Below are 22,861 nucleotides of genomic sequence, written 5' to 3'. Positions count from 1 at the left end.
TACCCCTGTTTGTGCTGCGTCCTGTTCTGGGTGCTAAGGATGCAGTGGTGACGAAAATCCAGCCCAGTGCCTGTCTTCAGTGAGTTCACAGTGCAGGCTGGATGGAGGGAAGAGATGAAACTGATGTTAATTTTTATTAAGCCACTAAGATTCCAGGCTTATTTGTTACTGCAGCATAAGCACAGCTGGGTCGTGACCGCCAGCATTGAATGAGGTGCTGATCATGTGGGGTTCCTCTAACAGACAGGCAGGGATTCATCACACAAGCCACGACATGATGATATTCCCTCTGATTGAGGCAGCTCCATCAGCAATCCCACTCACAGTCACACAATCATCTTCAAGAAAACCTGTAATGCATTTGGCCGCTGTTAGAGTACCAAGCTCCTAATGATAGTTCATTGTCCCAAAGAAAAAAATGAAAAACAAAAATAAACTCCATCCTAAGATAATAAGTCATCCCGAAGAACAGCGATTTAGCCTCAGTATTAATCAGACTCTTTGAGGAGTGCTTACTTTGTGCCAGGGTCTTAGCTAAGTGTTCCACAATAAACTCATTTAATCTTCAAAAGAATCTGTTGTCACCCAGCCGGACCCCTTCACCCTTACTACTTCAGCGCACGCTGTCTCCCAACTGCCAGCGTGTGCAGCTTTGCCTGGGGGCTTTCTCTGCCTGACGGAGCCCACTTTGCAGCCAGCACGGCAAGCCAGAAGTGTCAGGGAACTAATACCTCCTCCCTGCACGTGCACTCACACACGTGCACACACACGTGTGTGCTGACATGCAAGAACAGCCCTCAGTGAAGGACGGATGGGAGCTGGTGGATGAATACCCCAGTTCCTTCGCCCCTCAAGGGTGTGTTTCAGTCTCTAGAGCTCCCCAACAGGATTAAGTCCCAGTCACCTCCAGTGGTGGCTTGTTCGGGAACTCACTGTTTCTTGGCCGTTCTCTTTCCTGTCTCCCTTTACCCTTCATCTGTCTTCACCCCCCAATTAACTGCTTGCTCTTAAATCCATGTCTCAGGGTCTTCTCCTGAAGGATCCAGATTAAGATCCAGCCCTGGGAAGGAAGGAGGTGCCATGTTATCATCTTTATTTTGCAGCTGAGAAAACTGAAAACAGAGAGGTTGAGTAACTTGGCCAAGGTCACAGAGCTGGTAAGCAGTGGCTCAAACTCAGCCACAGAGCTCTAAAATCTGAGCTATTAACCCTGACACTCTGCTGCCTCTGGCTGGGAGCACAACCCAAACTGCTAAGCACCAGCCTCATTTAATCAGACATGCAGGTTGGTGAGCTACACGGATTCATCTATCACCTCCTGTTTGGAGATCCCGTGTATGATTCAGAAGTGTGTTTGAGAAGGTATTTGATGTGATTTTCAATGCAGTGGCAGCCACATGGTGATCCATCAGCCAGCTCTCTTTGACAGAGAATTGATCTCCCGGGTCAGGAAGCAAACCTCCATTTACGTAGGATGCACTCGGAATGCGCCCTCTTAGTAGCACACGGAGGATAAGGCAGAGTCAATGACGGTTCTTGTCAACGAGTTTGTTATGGCAAGAGGGGAGATGCGCGGCTTCTGGGCTGAGTGTCGCTGCTGACACTCCAAATGTATGCTTTTTTTTTTTCATATGATAAACAGTTTGTCTGCATCTTTTAGCCCTGCCTGTCTATTCCTTGACGTTTCCAAGTCCTCTTTTGATCCAGGCATCTTCATCCAATAGCACAAAAGCAAAAAGTGTACTTACCTCCTTCCCAGGCCACAACCATTCTTTTTCTTTCAAACTAGATCTCTCTGATTTTTCAATTTTGTTTCGTGTCTGGATGAGTAATTTCAGAACCAGGAGGTTGGTGAGGTCTGAGCTTCCTCACTCAGGATTTCTTGCCTTCACCCAAAAAGAAAAGCCCATTGTAACAAATTGTCTCTGGGATTCATTTGTTGCAGGCACTGATGAAAACATTTTTTTTCTTAAAGATGTTTCAAAGATCCTGGACCGTTATGGTAGGAAATAACCCCAGAAAGTGAGACAAGCAAGATGCAAAAAATTTAATATTAGATTTATTTCGTCATTAGAAAAGCTCATTCCTTTTGCTTTGGGGCTGAAATTTGAACTGTGGAGGATGAGAAGTTGAGGAATGGAAGATCTGATCAAAACTGCCTCTGCTGACCTAAAGATTAATGTTTTCAAAACACAAATTTATTTTTCTTATGCAAGGTTTTCTGTTCTTTATTCATACTCTAAAGAAATTAAAAATCATGTGGTTAGTTTCTTCCTGCTTCTCATACAAGCTTTTCTTGCTCAACCAACAGATAGAAGTAAATTCAAAAGAAAGAAAGGGAGGAGGGAAGGAGGAAGGGAGTGAAATGGGAGAGATGGAAAGAAGGGAGGGAGGGAGAGAAAAAAGATAGACACTATGTGGAGGACATTATTTTGATTCCCAGCTGCAACTACCTTGTTGGCCATCTACAATGAAAATGCAATGGACAGTTATTCAATGCCTCACTTAATGTAGTAAGTGCAATATTTTAAGGCCTTAGTTCCAGAGCGTGCCCATGTTATCCTTTCCATCATCCCAGCCACAGAATGGTGGTGACTTCAGTCAAGACAGAGTTTCTTCATGCACTTCATTCAACATATACCTGAGGCTCTTTGACATGAAGACACCTGCTAGATTCTGAGGAGCTAGTTTATGCTGTGTAACAACAACTCCCAAATCTCAGAGACTTGAAACAACAAAAGTTTATTTCTTGCTTATGTTCCCTTTCTGTTGTGGAAGTACCACAACATTGTCTTCACTCAGGGACCCAGGCTGAGGAGGCTCCATCTCTGTCCTTCAGTGATTGCTACAGCAGGAAACAGCAATGTGGAAAATCCCCCACTGGCTCTTAAAGATCCCACCTGGAAGTGACACACATCACTCTGCTCATATTTCATTGGCCAAAGCAAGTCAGATGGTCATGACTTAATTCAAGGGGGTAGGAAAACTCAGTCCTACTACATGCCCACAAGAAGAGGCGACCCAAATATTTGGTGAACAGCTCATGCCAACCACACCTATAACTCTTGACACGGAGGAGCTTGTTTTCTTTTAAAGATGGTGATGCCAAAGAAATTTTTAGCGGTTCCCTAGGAGAGGAACAAACTAAATGTCACAAGTTCAAGAAGGCTGGGGAACGGGGCCTTAGAAAATAGGCAGGATGTTTACAGATTGAGGTGGGAAATTGGGCTTTCCAGGTGTGAAAAAGAACAGAGCACAGGTGAGAGGGCCAGAACGTGGAGTTATGTTGCGGAAGAATGAGTGGTTTGTTTTGCCATAGGTAGAATGTGTATTTAGGAATTTGCAAGATCTAAGAAAGGGGATAGGATCAGCTCCTGGAAAAATTGCATGCCAGGCTAGGGAGGTTGGACTTCTTTCAGCAGATTGGGCCGTCACTCACTCACTCATTCATTCATTCAATAAATATGCGCAAGTACCCGTACTAGGCTCTCAAAATGTAGCAAGGTAATGAGAGTGGAAGAAAGGAAATGACTTTGAAAAAGATTTTGAAAGGAGAATTGAAAGAATTGGGTGAACTTATAAGGGAGGGAGCTGAGGGCAAAGGTGACCCTGCAGGTAGAGAACATGGAGCCAAGCACCCCGAGAGCACAGGGAGAATGGGAGTGAGGAGGGGGTGGCTTATGGGCCACAGAATGAGCTGGGTTTGAGGTGCCAAGGAGCCAGGGGGCATATATGCCCACCTAGCAGCCTTTCAGTTCAGACATCAAGCATGTGGGGAGCCCTCTAGTGGACACTCTTGGTGTTCAGCCTGATCCTCGCAGAGCCCTGTTACCACAAATGTGGCACTTTGCCCTGGGGTCTGCCGGGGATCATCCCCTGGCCATTGCCTCTGACAGCCCATATCTGTGACTCTCCAGAAGACTGGCTTTGGGATCCTGGAGCCACTTTGCCCCCACACACAAACATACACACACACACACACACACACACAGACATACCCAGGTGTCGATGTCTCCCTGGAGCAGCCCTCAGTGCCTGCCTGGTACAGGAGGAGAGCATCTCAGTTTTCAGGATAGCTGCTGAGGCGTGACTTCTGCTCCAGTGTTCCCTACGGGATCAGGCAGAAATTTCCCGTCCATGGACTTTTGCCTGAAATCACGTCTTTGCTTGGCCCTTCCCTCCCCGTCCCTGGCCCTCTTCCCTTGGCCCCTCAGTGGTTTCTCCTGGGAGCATTTCCTTCATAAATCACTTGCAAACAAATCCCTGGCTCAGGGTCTGCTTCCAGGGAACCCAGCCTATGTCCCACACCTGCAGTGTGCCAGGCCCTCTGAATAGGACACAGCCTGGGTTTTCAAGGAGCTCACTGTCTTGTGGGGAGACAGATGCCTGCATTGAAGATTTCAGCACAGCGTGTGAAGGTGTGATAAGAGAGAGATACCCGGGGGTTGGAGGAGGCATGGAAATAAGGTCAAGGGCTCGTCCTCCGTCTGAGGGAGGCAGGGAAGGCTTCAGAGAGGAGGTGACTCTTGGACTGGGTCTTAAAGGATGAATAGGATTTTGCTAAGGGAAAGGTGTGGAAGGGCGATAGAGGCAGAGGAAACATAAAACAAAGTCAGCAGGCTTGAAAGGGTGGGGAAATGGGGTGCGAGGAAGCCCCAAGTGGTCTCCTACTGCTGGAGCGTAAAGGGCAGAAGAGACAGTGGTGGGCAGAGACCGCAGATGAGCTGCGGGCCATGGGAGCCCCCTAAGGGGTAGGATTTCAGCAGCAGGAGCAGGCCTGGCCCATGAGGAAGTGGTCAGGAGGAAGGACACACGGCCTTTAAGCTGTACTCCCAGCCTACGTGGGCAGCTCTCACCAAGCCCGGGTGCCCATCTCAGAGGCCCTCAACAGCACCCATGAACTTCCTCTCCTCAACTGATGCTGTGACCAACAACACAGGCTCCCAGGGACAGATGATAAGCAGAAATTACTCCACAGTTGTCTGGGAAACTTTTCTTTTAGTTTAGGTTCTCCCAGAAGCCAACTCTGAGGCAAGGATTTGAGCAGCTGGAATTTATTTGGGAGGTGCAAGAAAATGCCAGTCGGGGTGAGGAAGTGAGGCAGGAAGGGAAGACAGCCAATGCAGGGCGTGTTATCAAGCACATTACTGCTGGGGGCGAGTGGAGCCTGATCTGGGGAAGCTCTTGGAAATGGGGTTCCACATGCCCCTGAGTTTTCCTACCTGTAGCTGGGGTATTTGTACCCCTACTCCCATCAGTCACTTGTTGAAGGATGCTCCCGGGAGTGTGAATTCCCTGGAAGGCAGCAAAGTGGCAGCAGGCCATGAAACGCAGGTGCAGACAGTTGGAAGTCAGGCGGCTGTGCCCTGAAGCGGTAGGGACCAGGGAATCTGAGCAGGGCACCCAAAGTGAGCACTGCACTCAGTGCTTCTTCTCCCTCCCCAGCTGTGGAGGAGGAGCACCTCTAAGACTCTGATTTTCTTCCCTTCTCCTCCACGTGAATGTTGGAAGAAGAGTCAGAAAGGGAATCAGCAAGCAACAGGAGGGGGGCCTATATCCATCCAGAAGCCACTCAAGCTTCATTGTCCCCAACCTATTTGGGACCAGCGTATCTGCCAATTGGCACAGATGCATTTCCTCACTCCATAAAGCAAGTGAGCAAAAGAGAAAGATGGCTCATAAAAACCGTTCTATGAAGTCGAAGGATAATTTGACTTTGGGTTTATAAAGAATTTCCTGGTTCTTTTCACCTGAAAACGCTAGTGGGAAGTTACTTGTCATACACCACATTCCACTAAAACAGAGCCGTGTGCACATTCTCGAATGCCACAGCCTAAGGAAACAGGTTTTTTTTTTTTTAAGTCCAGTGGTTTGCAAACTACTCTGGGGCCTGGGAGCTCTGCAGGGCTGTCTCGGGTGGTAGGGAAGGGGAGAGGGAGAGTTTTTTCTGCTCTGAGCCCCAGTCTTAGTTTGAGTCCCACCCGGGAGCTGACCCTGAGACAAGGATTTAAGTGTAAGTCATATACTTAGGAGATGATCCCCGTAGGGGAGTGAGGAAGGGAGAAAGGGGAGGAAAGGCAGCCAGTGATGGGTGTGTCAGCAGTGCAGCTACCACTGTGGGCACCAGGGTCTTGTGCCTCCTGGGGAACTCAGAGTCAGTCAGAGCACACCCTGGGAAAAGCCCAGTGGAAACACAAAGGACCTGGGGTACAAATACCCCAGCTCCCATCAGTCATTGGTTGAGGGCTGCTTGTGGGGCGGGTTAATTCCCCAGAACTTCCAGCCTGCCACATAGGTGGCAAAATGGACTCTGGCAGCCAGAGAAAGCCCTTGGGCAAAAAAAAAAAAAAAAAAAGAAAAGGGTGTGCTGACAATTGGAATTCAGTGGAATGAAGTGAAATTTTAAGAGCAAAGGAACGTGGAGGAGGCCCCAATAGCGTGGGATACAGCCCCCTCCTGTTACCCCTCTAAGAAGAGAGGTTTACATCTTACCTGCTCTACATGTCTGAGTGTTGAGTTAAAGTGCTATAATAGAGATATGCTAACCAAAAAAAAAGTTCTAAAACCTCTGTTCTGATCCAATGCACATATTTTACAAGCAGGACACAGAGGCCCGGGAAAGGGAGCGTGCAATTCTCTGTAGCAGAGCAGGGACCAGAACTGAGGTCTCCTGGGCTGCAGACCAGGCCTCTTGCCACACTGCACTCTTTCAGCCAAAGCCCAATTTTGCTGCTATTTCATTTTTTCCAATTCCATTTCTTCACATTATCCTCGCTCTCCCCATATGCCCCCTGTGACCTGAGCTGACTGTTTCTCAGCATCAACCACTCCGAGATCTCCACGAGTCGTATATAATGCCATTCTCTTTCTATCTTTATCCAGCTCCTTTGACAAAACCTTTCATACATTTGCAAACAGTGACCGAAAATAGGAAAACCAGAGGACTGATGTTGGCACAACCACTTTGGAATTAAATGTAAATACTCCACTTCACTTGGGTGACATGCTGGGCTGATAAAACAGCTTCTGCAAACAGTATCAAGGGGTCTGTTTCTAATACAGGTGCCTATTGTCTTTCATGTTTGAAGATTGTTCAAAAGCCTTTGGGCGAGGGGCCCGCCCGGTGCCATAGTAGTTATGTTCGTGCGCTCCGCTTCGGCGGACCGGGGTCCACAGGTTCGGATCCTGGTGCAGACCTATGCACCACTTATCAAGCCATGCTGTGGCGGCATCCCCTAAAATGTAGAGGAAGATGAGCACGGATGTTAGCCCAGGGCCAATCTTCCTTAGCAAAAAGAGGAGGAGTGGCAACAGATGTTAGCTCAGGGCTAAGCTTCCTCATCAAAAAAAAAAAGCCTTTGGGCGGCTTTATACATTAACATGTGGATGTCTTAATTCATAAAACCATTATGCATCCTATTAATCTCTGCATGCTTAGTACCTGGAACTCTTTCTAGCACATAGTAAGTGCTCAATAAATGTTTGTGCAATGAATAGAGAAGAAAGATCATGGGCTCCGTACCCCGTGCCTGTCTCACCCTCAAACTGAAATTGAGAGGCAAACGGTGAGGATTTTCGTGTGTGCACTGAGTTTCAGTAACACTCTACTAAACATTGATCGTGACTTCTTTGCCTAAGATTTTTTTTTGAACTATGCTGACCAAAAAAAAGTAATAAACAAGGTCATTCATTTATTAAATCAATATTTATTCAGTCCTAACTATGTGTTGATTACTGGGATACAGTGGTGAGAAAAAGGGAAAAAATTAAAGAGAGACTCTGTCTTTTTGAATAGTGCAGCCCAGACAGATAGTAATCAACTAGTCACATAAATTAAAGGTAATAGTGCAACTGGGATAAGTGACCGGGGTGGTTTTAAAGATATGTCCACAAATTCTGTGATGCTCCTCCTCACGAGAGGTGGAGCTTAATTCCCCTTCCTTTGAGTGTAAGCTGGACTTAGCGACTCACTTCTAGGGAATGGAAGTGATGGGATGTCATTTCCAAGATTGGGTTATAAGAAGACTAGGCCCCCATCTTAGGTGCATTCTCTTCTCTCCTCCCCTCCACTCCCCTCCTCTCTCTTCTCTCTCTCTCTCTGTTTCTCTGTCTCTCTCTCTCCCTCGGTCTCCCTGTTTCTCTCTCCTGAATCACGTGCTCTGGGGGACGCCAATTGCCATGCTGTAGGATGCTCAGGTAGCTGATGGAGGGAGGACTATCTAGTGAGAAACTGAAGCCTTCTAGCAACCATGAGAGTGACCTTGGAAGCAAAGTCTCCATCCCCAACTGAGCCTCCAGATGACTGCACCCCTGGCCAGCAGCCTGCCTATAACCTCATGAGAGACCCCTGAGCCCCAACCACCCAGCTAAGGCACTCCCATGTGCCTGGCCCATAGAAACTATGAGATAGTAAATGTTTGTTGCTGTAAGGTGCTAAATTTGGGGTAATTTATTGCATAGCAATAGGTAACTAACATGAAGGAGAAGTACAAGATACTATATAATGTGAAGTAGAGTGCATGGATCCAGTCTGGGGAGTCAAGAAGAGCTTCTCTAAGGAAGAGATTGAGTAATAGAGGAGCAAGAAGGCTGGGAAGAGGAACTCAGGGAAAGGGAAGTGACATGTACAAAGGCCCTGAGGCAGGAAGGAAGATAGTAAGTTGAAAAGACCAGTGTGGCTGCAGCATGGAGATCAAATGGGAGAGTGATTTGTAGTGAAGCTGGCATGGTGGGGGGAACCCATCTGCTGAGAGCCTTGAGATATTGTCAAGGACTTATGTCTTTAGCAAGAGAGCAATGGGAAGCCTTTGAATGGTTTTAAAGAGAGACGACTTGATTAAACTTGTGTTTCTTTCATGTCCTTTCAACTATTATTTATTATCATGACATTTAGCTGACAACTTCCTCCCCCTGGGCACGTTTTGATTTCTACGTAGACTTTCTGCCAATAATGGAAATTACATGAGCTAAAACAACCTGCTCCTGATTTGCAGTGCTGACTTCATACTAAGCCTTGTCCTATCCCAAAGGCTGCCAGTCACTGGCAGTCAGCTCTGAGCGGGCGAGCTAGACAAGGTCTGAGAAACACATGAAGTGAGGGGCTCTGTTCAAGGTGAATCTCAAAAACCATGTGCCAATGTTGGCGTGTAGATACATCTGTGCCTTTTTCAGAGAGAAAGTCTAGAGCTTCTATCATGTTCTCAAGGGGGTCTGGGTTCCCTAGAAAAGAGCCTGAAACAAAGATTCAGAATCATGTGAGTTATTGAGCAAGGGCTCTCAGGGACACTTGTAAGGAGAGGGAAGGGAAAAGAGCCCAGCAAGGTGTGGTCTCAGGTCATGCATAGCCTGATCCGTGAGGGTACCCTGGAACATAAACTATACCACAGAGTCATCCCCATCCAATGGCAAGGGGTAAGCCTTTTGGACCCCCATATCAGCCAGACATTGGCTGTGGGTTGCTCCCATCATTCAAGGACCGTTCTCTGGAGAAGAGGTGCAATTGCCAGATAAAATAAAATATTTTTATTTGCTAAATATGGCAACCCTGAGAAGGAGGCAGCTGTGAGCTGTTAGCAGCCAACACTCACAGCAGCTGGGAGATGGGTGAGTAAAGGGATCTTGGCAGGGCACCAAAACAGTGTCTACCACAATCTGTGACCCTGAGAAGGTCAAACCCTCCATCTGTAGGATGGAAATGGCTGAATGGTCAGTAACGTCCTGGGAAACCATGATAAATTCCTCACACTCAGAAGCTAGGTTGGGGGCTGCAGGAAACTAAGACAGAGCCGCCATCCAGTTGTGCTTACACATCCAACTGACTCAAATCTCCCAGTGAATCCAACACAAACACAGAACTTGGAACTTATCAGAGCGCAGGAAGGGGCCACGGGCCAAATTAACCAAAGCTTCATTAACCAAAGGGGTCCTTCCAGAGGGAAGTGCAGATAACCAGGTCCCCCGTGCTCTATGAGTGTGGGGTGAGGCATATAGTGATGGTTAAAAGCAAGGACTCTGGGTCCAAACTGTCCGAGTTCAAATCCCAATACCCCCACTTACCGACTGTGTGACTCTTGGCAAGCTCCATGACCTCTCTGGAACCCAGTTTCTTATCTGTGAAATGTGAGTGATAATAATAGCCCAGACTTACAGGGTGCATACAGTGTAGCATCGACTGAGTTAGTGCATGTAAACTCCTTAAAACTGTGCCTGCCTCAGAGTCAGCATCAATCAATGTTAATGATTACTAGGATTATTTAGCTATCAAAAAAGAGAGGGTAGGGACTTTTGACCTGAAGCTTTCCAAATCAGCCTCTCTCAGTTCTGAAAGCATCCTTCGTAGGGCACATATTCTACATGCATCATCATTTGGTTATCTGCCTGATGCTTGGCCATGAGCTTCCTGGGGGCCAGATGAGTGTCGTTTTCATCTTTGCCCAGTGCTATGGGCACATTGATGGGTCTGATGAATATTTGATCAGTGGATGCTGCCACTGCCAAAATTTCACAAGGAGGCTTGCTGTCATTCAGGCCCAACCCAGACCCTCCACTCCACCCACCCCTACAGGCCACGGCAGGTGGGACTGCGTTTTCGAGCCCCGTGAGTCCCTCTCTGAGCCTCTGTTTTCCAGGCATGCAGTGGGATGTGAGTCTAGAGAAAATCTCGGGCCACCATTTTTGGGGCCTCCCTCTGTGCCAGGCACTGTGCTAAACATTTCATGGGCATCTCTTCCTTTAATCACCTCAGCAGCTGCTATGGTCCGAATGTTTGTGTCTCCCCAAAATTCATATGTTGAGATCCCAAGCCCCAGTGGGACAGGATTAGGAGGTGGGGCCTTCGGGAGGTGCTTAGGTCATGACGGTGGAGCCTTCATGAACGGGACCAGTGCTCTTATAAAAGAGACCCCACAGAGATCCCTTTCCCCTTCCACCATGTGAGGGTGTGGTGAGAAGTCAGCAGTCTGAACCCGGAAGAGGATCCTCACCAGAACCTGACCATGCAGGCGCCATGCCGATCTTGGACTTCCGGCTTCCAGAACTGTGAGAAATAAGTGTCTGTTGCTTACGAGCCACGCAGTCTGTGATATTTTGTTATAGCATCCCAAGTGGACTAAGACCCTAGGCTCTTAATTACCCCCATTGTACAGAGGAGGAAACTGAGGCTTAGCCGCCTAAGCCACTAGCAGATTCTCTTACTCCCAGGCCTGAGGCATGTCCAGCAGGAAGGACACACTCTTGCCAGTGCTGGTTAAGCTCCCTAAGACTTGATGGGCAGGTGCTGAAGCCAAACTCGGGAAGCTCTTGGCCAGCCACCCTCTAGCTCACAGCCAGAGTTCATGCTCTCCAAAGCTGGGCCCACACTAAGAGAGGGGACAGGACATCCCCTGGATGTCACAGGGATGCTACAGAGCCGGGGTGGTAGTAGGAGTAACAATAGTCCAATAGTAAGTACTGCTGGCTGAGTACTTACTAATGCCAGGCTTTGAGCTAAGCCCCTGTCTTGGTTGGGTTCCCCCAAAGCAGAGCCTGAGTCAAGGATTTGGGTACAGGTAGTTTACTTGGAGGTGATTCCAGGAAGCATGATGAGAGAGTGAGGAAAAGAGACAGGGAAGGGAGGAAAGCCAACAAAACATGCAATAATGAGCAGGTCGCCTCTGAAGGCAACTCAGACTCAGTCCCCACTGGGAACACTTCAGGAAACTATGTTACACACTTGAGAATTATTCCACTGAATGTGAGGCTTATCCACCAACCCGCCTCCCTCGCTGGTTGAGAGTCACCCCTGAGACGTTAACTCCCCGGTGCTTTTGAAGGTCCCGTGTGGAGGCTGAGCGCCCCCACGTGGCCAGTGAAGCCCTCGGGCAGAAAGAACTGCAGGTGCTTGAGACAGGAGGCCATGAGCATGTACAGGGGCCGCCCAGCAAACCTGCAGGTGACAAGAGGGCCAAGAGAATAGCAGAAGTGCCCCGGCACATCTGCTACAGCGTCTTCCATGGATTGTCTCACCAGCCCGAGGAGGTCGGTACCATTGTTGTGCCCATTTTATAGTTGAGACTCAGCAAAACTAAAGAATTTACTCAAGGTCACAGAGCTGATAAGCCAGGACTGAATCCAGGTAGCCGGTTCCAGAGTCCATGGTCTAGGGCAGGATGCCACACTGCCTCCTTGCCTTGGACTCCACAGAAAGTGCTCTTTTGACTAGACCTACCGGGAAGCAGCCATCTCTGAATCCACGGCATTCCAGCCTCTGTTAGCTCCAAGTCTTGCACATTTTCCACATACCACTCAGCCCACCAGCCAACAGTTTGGAGTGAGGAATGGGGCTTGGCCTTCTGTACCCCTGGAGAGGAAAGACAGCAGAGTTGGGGAGTGACCTCTCTGTCTTAATCAATGCCAACTCCATTTTGCTTTGTAGAAGGGCTCCTGAAGTTGTTAGAGGAGGAAAAGCCTCCTTCAGGTCACAAGATAACCTGTGTGTCATATTTCAGACAGTAGGGAGGGGTTACCCCAGTTTCCCTCCAATAGTAGTGGGGGAAATCAACCCCCCTAGGAGTAGCACAGTCATTCTAAATCCAGCAATCTCCTGGACATGTTCAACCACGCATTCTCCCGATGTCACCTTGCTTTGGGAAGTGTCAGCCACAAGACATAGACACTTTCTTCACTTTTCTTACCTCATATTTACAGCATCACAAGGAGCCTTAGGAGGTAGGTAGGAGAGGGATCCTATCCCCATTTTTCAGGTAAGGAAACTGAGGCTCAGCTAGGTTTCTTGCCTTTCTCAAGATCACAAAGCCAAGGAACAAAGGAGACTGACTTGAGCATACTTCTTCTGGTTCTCAATCCAGTGCCATTTCCACAGCACCAACTGCCCATGCCCAGATTAGGGCTGGCAGTCGATGGCAGCTACACACAGCCAAGCATGGCATTAGGAGCCCTAAGACCAGACTGGAACCTCTGTTTCTTCACCTGTTAGTGGCACTCATAAACTAATCAAGCTTATCCTTCATGCTTCATAAAATCTTAGAGATGAACAGCAGAGTTAATGCCCCTACTTCTAGAAACTCTCTCCTCAATTCAATCACATTTCTCTACTTATTTCCTTCCCAGCACTCTCCACAATCTGTATTTATCCTCTTAATTGGGATATTTATTAATTGTCTGTCTCTTCTTCTAGAATATAAGCTCCATGAGGGCAGAGTGCATGTCAACCTTGTTAAGCCCTACAACTGCAGAGACGCAGCAGAAGGGGAAGTTGGGGAGATTCAAAGCATGAAGGGGACTTGCCCCACCGTTGCTGGAGGAGTCCACAGGGACAGCATGAGAAGGAGTGCACGCAGCCTCTAAGAGCCCTGATAGACCCTCAGCCGACAGCCAGCAAGGAAATAGGGATCTTAGTCCTGCACCTGCAAGGAACTGAATTCAGCAACTATCTGAATGAACTTGGCCTTGGATACATCCCCAGAACCTCCAGAAAGAATCACAACCTGTCACACCTTGATCTCAGCCTTGTGAAATCCTAAGAAGAAAACTCAGCTGAGCCATGCTGTCCCTGGACTTCTGACCTACAGAAATGTGAGATAATATATGTGTGTTGTTTTCAGCTTCTTAATTTGTGGTAATTTGCTACGCAGCAGTAGAAGTTAATGCAGACAATGGTTATAAGTGCCTGGTACATACTAGCTGCACAATAAATGTTTAGATGGACAGAAGAATGTAAGGGAATACAGACTTTTGAGGCTGAACTAAGTTTTTTGTGTTTTGCTTCTTGTATTAGTCAGCTTTTGCCACATAACAAACAACTGCAAATATCAGGCAAACTGCAATAAGCATTTTTCTTTGTTCACTCATTCACAGTGCCAGCTGGGGACAGCTGATTTAGACTGGATTCAGCCGGGCTTGGCAGCAAGCTTGAGCTGAGTCCTGATCCACTTTATATGTCTCCCATCCTGCTTGGGCCAGCAGCTGCCTGAAGCATATTCTTTTCACAGCAAAAGGTAGGAGCACAAGAGGGCAAGCCAACTGTGAAAGTGCATCTCAGGACTCAGCTTCTATCACATCCAGTAACATCCCATTGGCCAAAGCAAATTACACAACCAAGCCCAACATCCCCAGGGGAAGGAACTGCACACCTCGGGGGAGGCACGTAGAAAGTGAACATTTGTTGAACAATGGTTACACTTCTGGAGTATATTTTACATGCATAATTGGTATGTTGGGGGAGGAGCAAAGAGGGGTAACAGCAGTAGCAATAAATACGTTTCTCCAGTAACATTTGCCATAACTATTGAATCATTTGAGAGGCAAAGTATAGCCTGAAACAACAATGGTTTGAATCCCTTTTCCAGCACTTACCAGCTCTGTGACCTTGGTCAACTAGCTTCATCTCCCTGAGTTTCAGTTTTCTCATCTGTAAAATGGAAACATTGATGGTACTTGCCTCTCAGGACCACTGTGGGGACAAAATGAGATAATGCAGATAGAGTTCTCAGCCCTGCGCCTGGCATATAGTCAGCACTTATAAACATATTCACCCCTCACCCCTCTCAAGCTGCCCTCCCTAGTACACGCTTACTGCAATAATGGGGAAAAACTGGACAGGTGTGCTTGGAGATGATATGTTTGTGGTGCAGATCCAACAAGGCAATAATGGAGGGTAACCTGGGATGTGTGTGTATGTCATATGCTGCTCTCAAACCCATCCCCGCCCCCGCCCCTGTGGGCTCTCACAATGATTACAAGGGATTTTGAAGAATTCATTGAAACATATTATAAGCCTTGATTACAAAGAAAAAGTGATTTTCTTAAAGTGGATCTTCCATCTCCTGGAAGTAGCCAGGCCCCATGGACGAGGGAGATAAGCACACTGCAGAGAAACTCCTGGAACTCTGCAAACTCTTCAACACAAAGCACACTCCTTACCACCACCACCACCCACCCCCCCGACCCTGCCCCAAGCCTAATTGACAAGGCTCAACAAAAGCTCAAGAAAAACCATCCAATGAGTCCAATCATGCCCAGGCCTCGCTCAGACCGCGGCAGCCCGCAGAGCAGCCTTGGAAATGGACAATAAACGGCGCCTTTTTATTTATGAGCACTTTCCATTACAGGCGTAATACCCCATTCTTTCCCCGGTTTGTATATAAACATCTCAAAATAGGATTATTTTAAAAGGACCTTGGGACACAATACTTCTGTTTGAGAGAGCGGCTACGGCTCGCTCATGCTAGCGCAGGCTGTGTTGCTACTCGCTCGCCTCCTTTGCAAGAGCACTCAGCAGTCATTCCAGGCAGGGAAAAGAACTTGCTCAGAAGCCCACCCGGCCTAGAAGCCGAGGGGGGCAGCTTCAAAGCTGTGTGCCACTCGAGGGTCGCATGGCCAGTCCGTGATTAGTGATTCGGGGACCCACGGCCACTTTGTCCATAATAATGATTCACATTCGCGGAAAGTCACGTTTCCAAAGTTCTGGTCACTGGATTTAAGCTCATTTAATCCCAACACACTTGAGTTAGTTGTTAGAATTCTTCAGCTGTGAAAACTTAGTCCCTGAAGTATTAAATACCTTCACCACCACCCAGAAGAACTGGCAGAGGAGAAGCTTGAAGCCAGGTTCTCAGACCTCAAGCCCAGCACTCGTCTGCTCCTCACCCATTCCCTGATCAGTGACTCCCCCAGTGGGAAGTGGTGCTATGTGCTCCAGACTCAGAATCAAGTGTTACCAGCCCAGAGCAGGACTTCCAGAAAGTTCTTTCCTCCCAGAGAGAGGAGGTTTTCTTAGTTTGGGCTGCCCCCAGAAACAGACTTTGAGTCAAGGATTTGAGTACAAGTCATTTTATTGGGAAGTGAAGAAAATACCAGTAGGAAAGTGGGGAAGAGAAATAGTATATTAGTTATCTATTTCGGTATGACAAATTGCCCTGAAACTGAGCAGCCTAAAAAATAACAAACATTTATTATCTTACAGTTTCTGGGGATCAGAAATTCAGGCACAGGGTAGGTGGGTGCGTCTGGCTTAAGGTGTCCATGAGGGTACAGTCACTGTCAGCCAGGGCTGCAGTCTTATTGAAAGGAAGGGAAGGATCCACTTCCAAGCTCACTTGTGTGGTTGTTGGCAGGATTCAGTTCCTCCGCAGCTATTGGCCAGAGGCTTCCCTCAGCTCCTTGCCACGTGGGCCCCTCCACTGGGCAGCTCACGACATGACGGCTGGCTTCCCTGAGAAAGAGTAAGTGAGAAAGCAAGAATGAATATTCCCAAGCTGGGAATATTCCTGTGGGAATGAATTCCTGTGGGAATGAATATTCCCACAGTCTTTTTGCAGTGAACTCTTAAAAGTGATGTCCATTACTTCTGCCGTATTCTATTCATTAGAATTGAGTCAATAAGTCCAGTCTCACTTAAGGAGGGGATTACAGAAGGGTGTGAATACCAGGAGGTGGAGGTCATCAGGAGCAGCCCAGTCAATGAGTAAGGTTAATTCCCCAGTGCTTTGTCCTACATTGTGAGCAGAGGAGCCTTCCCAGCTTCAGAGAAAGCTCTCAGGAAAAGAGATGCAGATACTGGAGTGTGTGATAAGGGTATTGTTATCATTATTCCCCCAGCTCCCTACCTCCCAGGGTGCTGCTAATTGGCTGTATCTCTCTGCCAAAGGCCACAACTCCTGTCTGGCAGCCCTCCCCACAGTGTTCCTTTCTCCAGGGACTTAAGCCTTGCTTTCCCTTTTTGTGGTAGACAACCAATAAAGAGCTCATTATCAAACCACCTGCCATGTGGATTTAAGCTCCCCTGGGAACAAGGATAGAACACATGTTTCAGAGTCATCTCATTTGAGGGGAGACGGAGCTGTGGTATTTATACACCAGTTACCATCAGTCGCTGATTCTAGGCCAAGCCCAACTGAACCCAGCCTAAATCAGCTGGATCCCCTCTCCAAGTTCCGTAATCGCTTCCTCCCCCTGCCCCTTCAGGCCTGGGCTGGGAAGAGCTGCCACAGTTGCTAGCCCCGGGTGCTATAGTCTCCCTTGTTGGTTTCCCTAAACACTGCCCCCTCCTTGTAAACAATCCCTTTATTAAATTCTCTTTAGTTAAACATGTCTTGTGGAAGATTGAGAAGATGACAAGTCCTTAGATCTCCAATACATCTCCCAGAGTCACTCTCTGTTCATAAAGCAAAGATTCTTCAAAGATTTATATTTTTTGCTGTTCCTGCCCTTTCTCTTCACTTCAGACTTAGAGACTCTTAAGATCTGGTTCTCTTGGCTCATGCCTCATTCTCCTTTCACAATTACAAAGAGAGCTAGCTCTATTTTCACACTGCCTTCTCTACCTTCCCCAAATTCTGAATCTTGAAGATCCCATTTTTTTTTAGTGTGGTTTAGTATTTTTTCATTTATAATTTTTAGAAAGGCAAGAGCACTATAATATCTTTTTGGTTAAGGAAATGGCCTGGCACCAACTCATCCTAATTTCTTACAGAATTAAGCTAAACATGCATTCATGTCTGAATGAACTGTGCCAAGAAGAAAGACAAAATTAAGGTCTGACCATCAACTTGCGTGAAAGTTCAGAAGCCAAGTGGTCACTTGGCAACCAATGCTCTGGGAAGGGAACCTGACAAAGCAAACAAATTTTACTTTTAGTGTCTCTAGGATTTCAGCTAATTATCTACCAGTGCATGGAAACAGCCTTATAATCAAATAACCATGGTCCCAAACAGAAGAGATATTAAAAATATTAAATAGCAAATACAGCACGGGCAGGAGCAATCAGAACAGACCCCAGGAGGTTTGCTCTACAGGAAAACCAGCTGAATATCAACCTTGGGTCTAGATCACGTATGTCCTACAGTCCCCTGGAGCTCCCCAGGAACTTGCTTACTGTTAGGCAATCTCTCTTCTCCACATGAAAGCAATCTGTTAGCATCTTTGTGAAACACTTCATGATCTATGGGGAATTGTTTTTCTACAACTGAAGAATAGTCTCTTGTTTCCTTCTTAGTTGTAAGTAAATTTGGGTTATTTAGCCCAACATAATTTACTCTGCAGATATGCTGTCACAAGTGTTAAGATTTATAATTCATTAGCAAATCTGTCTGAAATCGCTATCCTTGTGTTTGCTACAATTTTAATGTGATTAGGGACCCTCCTCTCCCTTTCCCCTCACCAGCCCATTGCTTTGCCTGGAAAATTTCCTTATGAATGGTGCTTTGGATCACTAGGCCCAGGGCAAAAGGCATAGGCTTATTCCCAGGAGCTGATCAGGCCGTAACAGAGCTAAAAAATGATAGCACCTTTTTCCAATCTCAGTGCAGAGAGGAAAGAGATTTTTGTTCTCATGATCTATTTTGAAAGGCCAGGCATAATTTGTATTCTATTTGGCAAACCTTTATATGGCTCTTGTTATGTTTCAGATATTATTCCAAATGTATTTCAAATCTTAACTCATTTAATCTTCATAACACCCTTATGAGGTATATCCTCTTATTATCTCCAGTTTGTAGATGGGGACTGAGTAACAGACAACTTGAGTCACTGGCTGAAGGTCACACAGCCAGTATGTAGAAGAGGTAGCATTTGATCCTAGCCTGATTCCAGAGTCTGTGCTTTCTTAACCACTAGATTATACTCTTAAATGTGATGTTTTTATAATGTAGGTGATCATGTGTGGTCACTTACTTTCAAGTGAAGTAGTGTCTGATTTATGGATGCAGGATGCACCAACTTTGAATAAGCACCTGTGATATACAAGGCTTTATTCCAAGAGCTTCAACATGCCATCTTACCACCTCTCAACAATCTTAGGAGGCAGACATTGTAATCTCTAGTTTACAAGTGAATTAACTGAGACTAAAAGCATAAAACAGAATAGGAATCCTGGCACCATGACTGGTCCCTCAACAAATATTAATCTAATTCACTAATTAATGTCTAAACATAGGCTCAGTCACAGCTAGTTTGCAGTGGACTCTAAATTTGAACCCACGTCTCTAACTTTCACCTGAAAACTGACCAGGATATCCCTAAAAGGATAATTAGATGGGTAGGGACAATAGCTTATTTTTTATAAAAATATGAATATTAACATAAATAATAAATATATTAAACTATAAATATTAATTAAAATACTAATATAGATATTAATAGATTTCTAATTATTGAGTTTAAATGAGATATTCATTTTCAAACATTGCTTCATCTAACCTTAATTTCTCTTATTTTACTTTCAAGAGAATATGTAACCTTCAGTCTTTTGTTGCTTAGGGATATTTAATCCACATGGAATTTATTTTGGTATATGTTTTGAATTGTGTTTTTATAAATAAAACACATATTATATATATAATATATATTATATATTTCTCCAAATGGTTAGCTAATTGTCCCATCATCATTGACTGAGTAATCTATTATTTCCCCCACCTTACTCTTAAATTTATTTTAGCTTTTAATTTGAAATAATTTTAGACTTTCAGAAAATTTCCAAAAATAGAATTGAAAGTTTCCATATACCCTTCACCCAGATTTCCCTAATGTTGAGAACTTACGTAACCGTAGTGTAATTATTGAAACGAGAAATTAACATTGACATGATATGATAGAATACAATGCAGACCTTATTTGATTTTCACCAATTTTCCCAGTAATGTCTTTTTTTGGGTCCAGGATCCTACATTACATTTAGTCGTCATATTTTCTCGATTTCCTTCAATCTGATGGTTTCTCAGTCTTTCCTCATCTTTCATGATCTTGATATTTTTGAAGGCTACTGACTAGCTATTTGGTAGAGTGTGCCTCAATTTGGGTTTGCTTGCTGTTTGCTCGTGATTAGATTGAGGTTATGTGTTTTTTGCAAGAATATCATAAAAGTGATGTTGTGCCCTTCTCGGTCCCTCACATCAGCTGGTGCATGATGCGATGTGTCTCACTACATGTGATGTTAACTCTGATCATTTGGTGAAGGTGCTGTCTGCCAGTTTTCCTCACTGTAATGCTATTATTTTTCTCTTAATAGTAGGCATTTTGTGGGGAAATACTTTAGGATAATGCAAATATCCCGTTTCTCATCATACTTTCACCCACTAATTTTAGCATAGATTGATGGTACTTGCCTGCAACAATTATTACTGTAGTGTTTGCCTAATGGCAATTTTCTATTTCCATCATTCCTTCTACATTTATTAGTTGAAACTCCTCTGCATGGAAGGGCTGTCCCTTCTTTCCTAATAAATATAATTATTTGTATCTGTATGGATTCATGAATACTTATTTTATTCCATGGGTTATAATCCAGTTCTTACAGTAAATTCTTAATATACCATTTTTTCTCTTTCTGGATTTACTATTCTATTTCACTGATATTTTGGTATATTCCTGCCCCAGTATTACACTATCTTAATCATTACAGCTTTATAATACATATTAGAATCTAGACATTGAATTGAAGTCTCCTTCTCATTTTTATTATTATTTTTTAAATTCCATGACTATTTTCCCCTGTTTATCTTTCCAGATGAGTATTTGAATAATTTTGTCAAGTGACACAACAAATTCCTAAGGGTATGGGGTTGAAATTGCATTCAATTTATGAACTAATTTGGGGATGATCATTTTCTTTACAATGTTAAGTCTTCCCATGCAAAAACATGATATGCCTCTCCATTTATTTAAGTTGGCTTTCATATGCCTCTATGAAGTTTTTCCATTTATTTCATATGGGTACTGCACCTTCTGGTTATGGAAATCTCTAGGGTTTTTATTTTCCAGGATTTTTTTTAACCAGATACCTTATTGAACTCTCTTATTGGTTCTAAATTTTTAGCTTATTTATTTTTTCAACAATTATTTACTAAGCACCCACCACATGCCAGGCACTGTTGTAAAAAATGGGGAGTTAATTATGGCCCTCATGGAGTTTAAATTCTAGCATGCCCGGCAGACAAATACTAGAGAAACAAGTAAATATTTGCAAATAGCATCGTTATTTATAATAAGGCGTGTTAAGTGCACTTTACAACACAAAAGCAGCATAAAGGAACACCAGATGAAAGGGTGGGGCATTATTTTAGATGTGGTGGTTGGGAAAGTCTCTCTGAAGGGGTGATATTTGAGCGCAGACCTGAATAAAATGGAAGAGTGAGCCAAGAAAGCATCTGAGCAAAGAGCAATCCAGATGGAGAAACAGCCTGTGCAAAGGTCCTGTGTGTGGCAGGGATGAGTTTGGCAGATGGAGGCATAGCAAGGCCAGGGTGACTGGAACAGAGCAAGAGGGTGCAGAGTGGTGGGGTAGGAGGTCAGTGAGGTGAGCAGGGGTCAAGTCTTGCCAGGTCTTGCAGCCATGGTAAGGAGTTTGTATTGTGTTCTACGTGTGATGAGAGGCATGGAAGCAGAGATTCCAGTAAGGAGGCTGAGAAAGTCATCCAGGTGAGAGAAGACAGTGACTGGGACCAGAGCAGGAGCCACACAACGGTAGAAGCAGTCAGATCCGGGATACTTTTTAAAAGTAGCGCTGGCAGGACTGCTAACAGATTGAATGTGGGGACTGAGGGAAGGCAAGAGTAATGGAAATGGACCACATTACACAGGTGGGCATGAATTTCACGCATCTCATCTTTATCCTCAAGGATCCAGACTCAGCCAACACTTTATAACACTTACATGGTCGACGCATAAGATTTTAGTTAATTTTCTTCATCATAAAAAAAGACAAGATCTGTCTTCTGGATCTTGTCTTGGGCCGTAAAAGAATTCCACACACTTCCAGAAATGATCAATACAGCAACTGAATTATGTCAAATACACTCTAATGTAATAGAGAGAACATAGGTCTAGGAGACGGGCTCTGGGGAAAGTTGAGCACGTCACATAAAGTGTAAGAATCTAATAGGATCCTCTTGGAGGTTCCTTCCAGACTCTCCATAAACTGCATTATCACAGGATTTGACTCAAAGACACTTGTCCATTCTAGGACAAGCAGGAGAGAGGACCCTGGGTCCTACCGTTTGCCCAAGGACACACTGGGGTTCCCCAAAGCCAGAACCTCCACCACGTAAAGGAGGACGTTGGGAGGATTGAATGAGATAAAACCTATAAAGTTCTTAGCATCAACCATGGCACATGTAATAAATCACTGCACGAGAGCTGCCATCACTTTTGTGGTTAACAGAGAGTTAACAGGTACATGTAGATCACTGATTTTCAACTCCATTATGCTTGTCAACTGAAACTCTACTGAACACATTATATTTTATTGATGACTCAAGTACCCTTCAGGCTCTGGACGGAGCCTGAAGGTCATGATTATAATCTCTAATTAGCTTTGTTCTGGAGCTGTGTGGGAGGGCTGGTTAACCAGAAGTTTCAGGTACATGAGTTCCGGATAAAGAATTGCTGCCTCAATGGATTAAGAACAGATTTTGTTCATTTACTGAAGTGCTTGTTAATTGTGAATAATTACTGGAGGGTGTACTTTAGCCATCACCTACACATATAAATAACCATTTGTACCATGACTCCAGGCTATTAATACACTCCCAGGGCTGTTCTGATATAATGCCGGGAGAAGTGTGGGACTTACATCCTCCATGTGAATTTTTGTTTGGCCTGACATCAGAGGATGCCAGGACAAAAAAAGAAAAACTCCTTTGGGATCTAAGTTAACCTGAATTAGTCAAGGTTAGAGCAACTAACATCCATAATGAAAACTGCTTAAGGATAAGGTATTTTTGGAAGCCCCCCACTAAGGATTATAAAAGAATTAAACTCTGTGATGTCTCAGATTCAAAGCAAAGCCCCCCTGCTGTCTTCAAAGACTTCTGCCTCATCAGTAAGGAGGAAAGGGAGAGGGTGATCCTGGTGTTTACCAGTTGTC

General features: G+C 45.3%; 1 long non-coding RNA gene across 1 annotated transcript in view; it reads left to right on the top strand.

Moving 5' to 3' along the window:
* LOC147914213 (uncharacterized) overlaps positions 1 to 13,961 on the top strand; it is a 29,480-nt gene extending 15,519 nt beyond the window's left edge. Inside the window, exon 3 of the long non-coding RNA XR_015555513.1 lies at positions 13,175 to 13,961. This is a non-coding gene — a long non-coding RNA (uncharacterized LOC147914213). The remainder of the gene's footprint in view (positions 1 to 13,174) is intronic.
* Positions 13,962 to 22,861: the final 8,900 nt, after the last annotated feature.

Source organism: Ceratotherium simum, chromosome 21 (genome assembly GCF_057802395.1).
Source record: "Ceratotherium simum simum isolate JZ-2026a chromosome 21, ASM5780239v1, whole genome shotgun sequence".
In the NCBI taxonomy this organism is placed as follows: Eukaryota; Metazoa; Chordata; class Mammalia; order Perissodactyla; family Rhinocerotidae; genus Ceratotherium; species Ceratotherium simum.
This window is presented reverse-complemented; position numbering and strand designations above follow the sequence as displayed.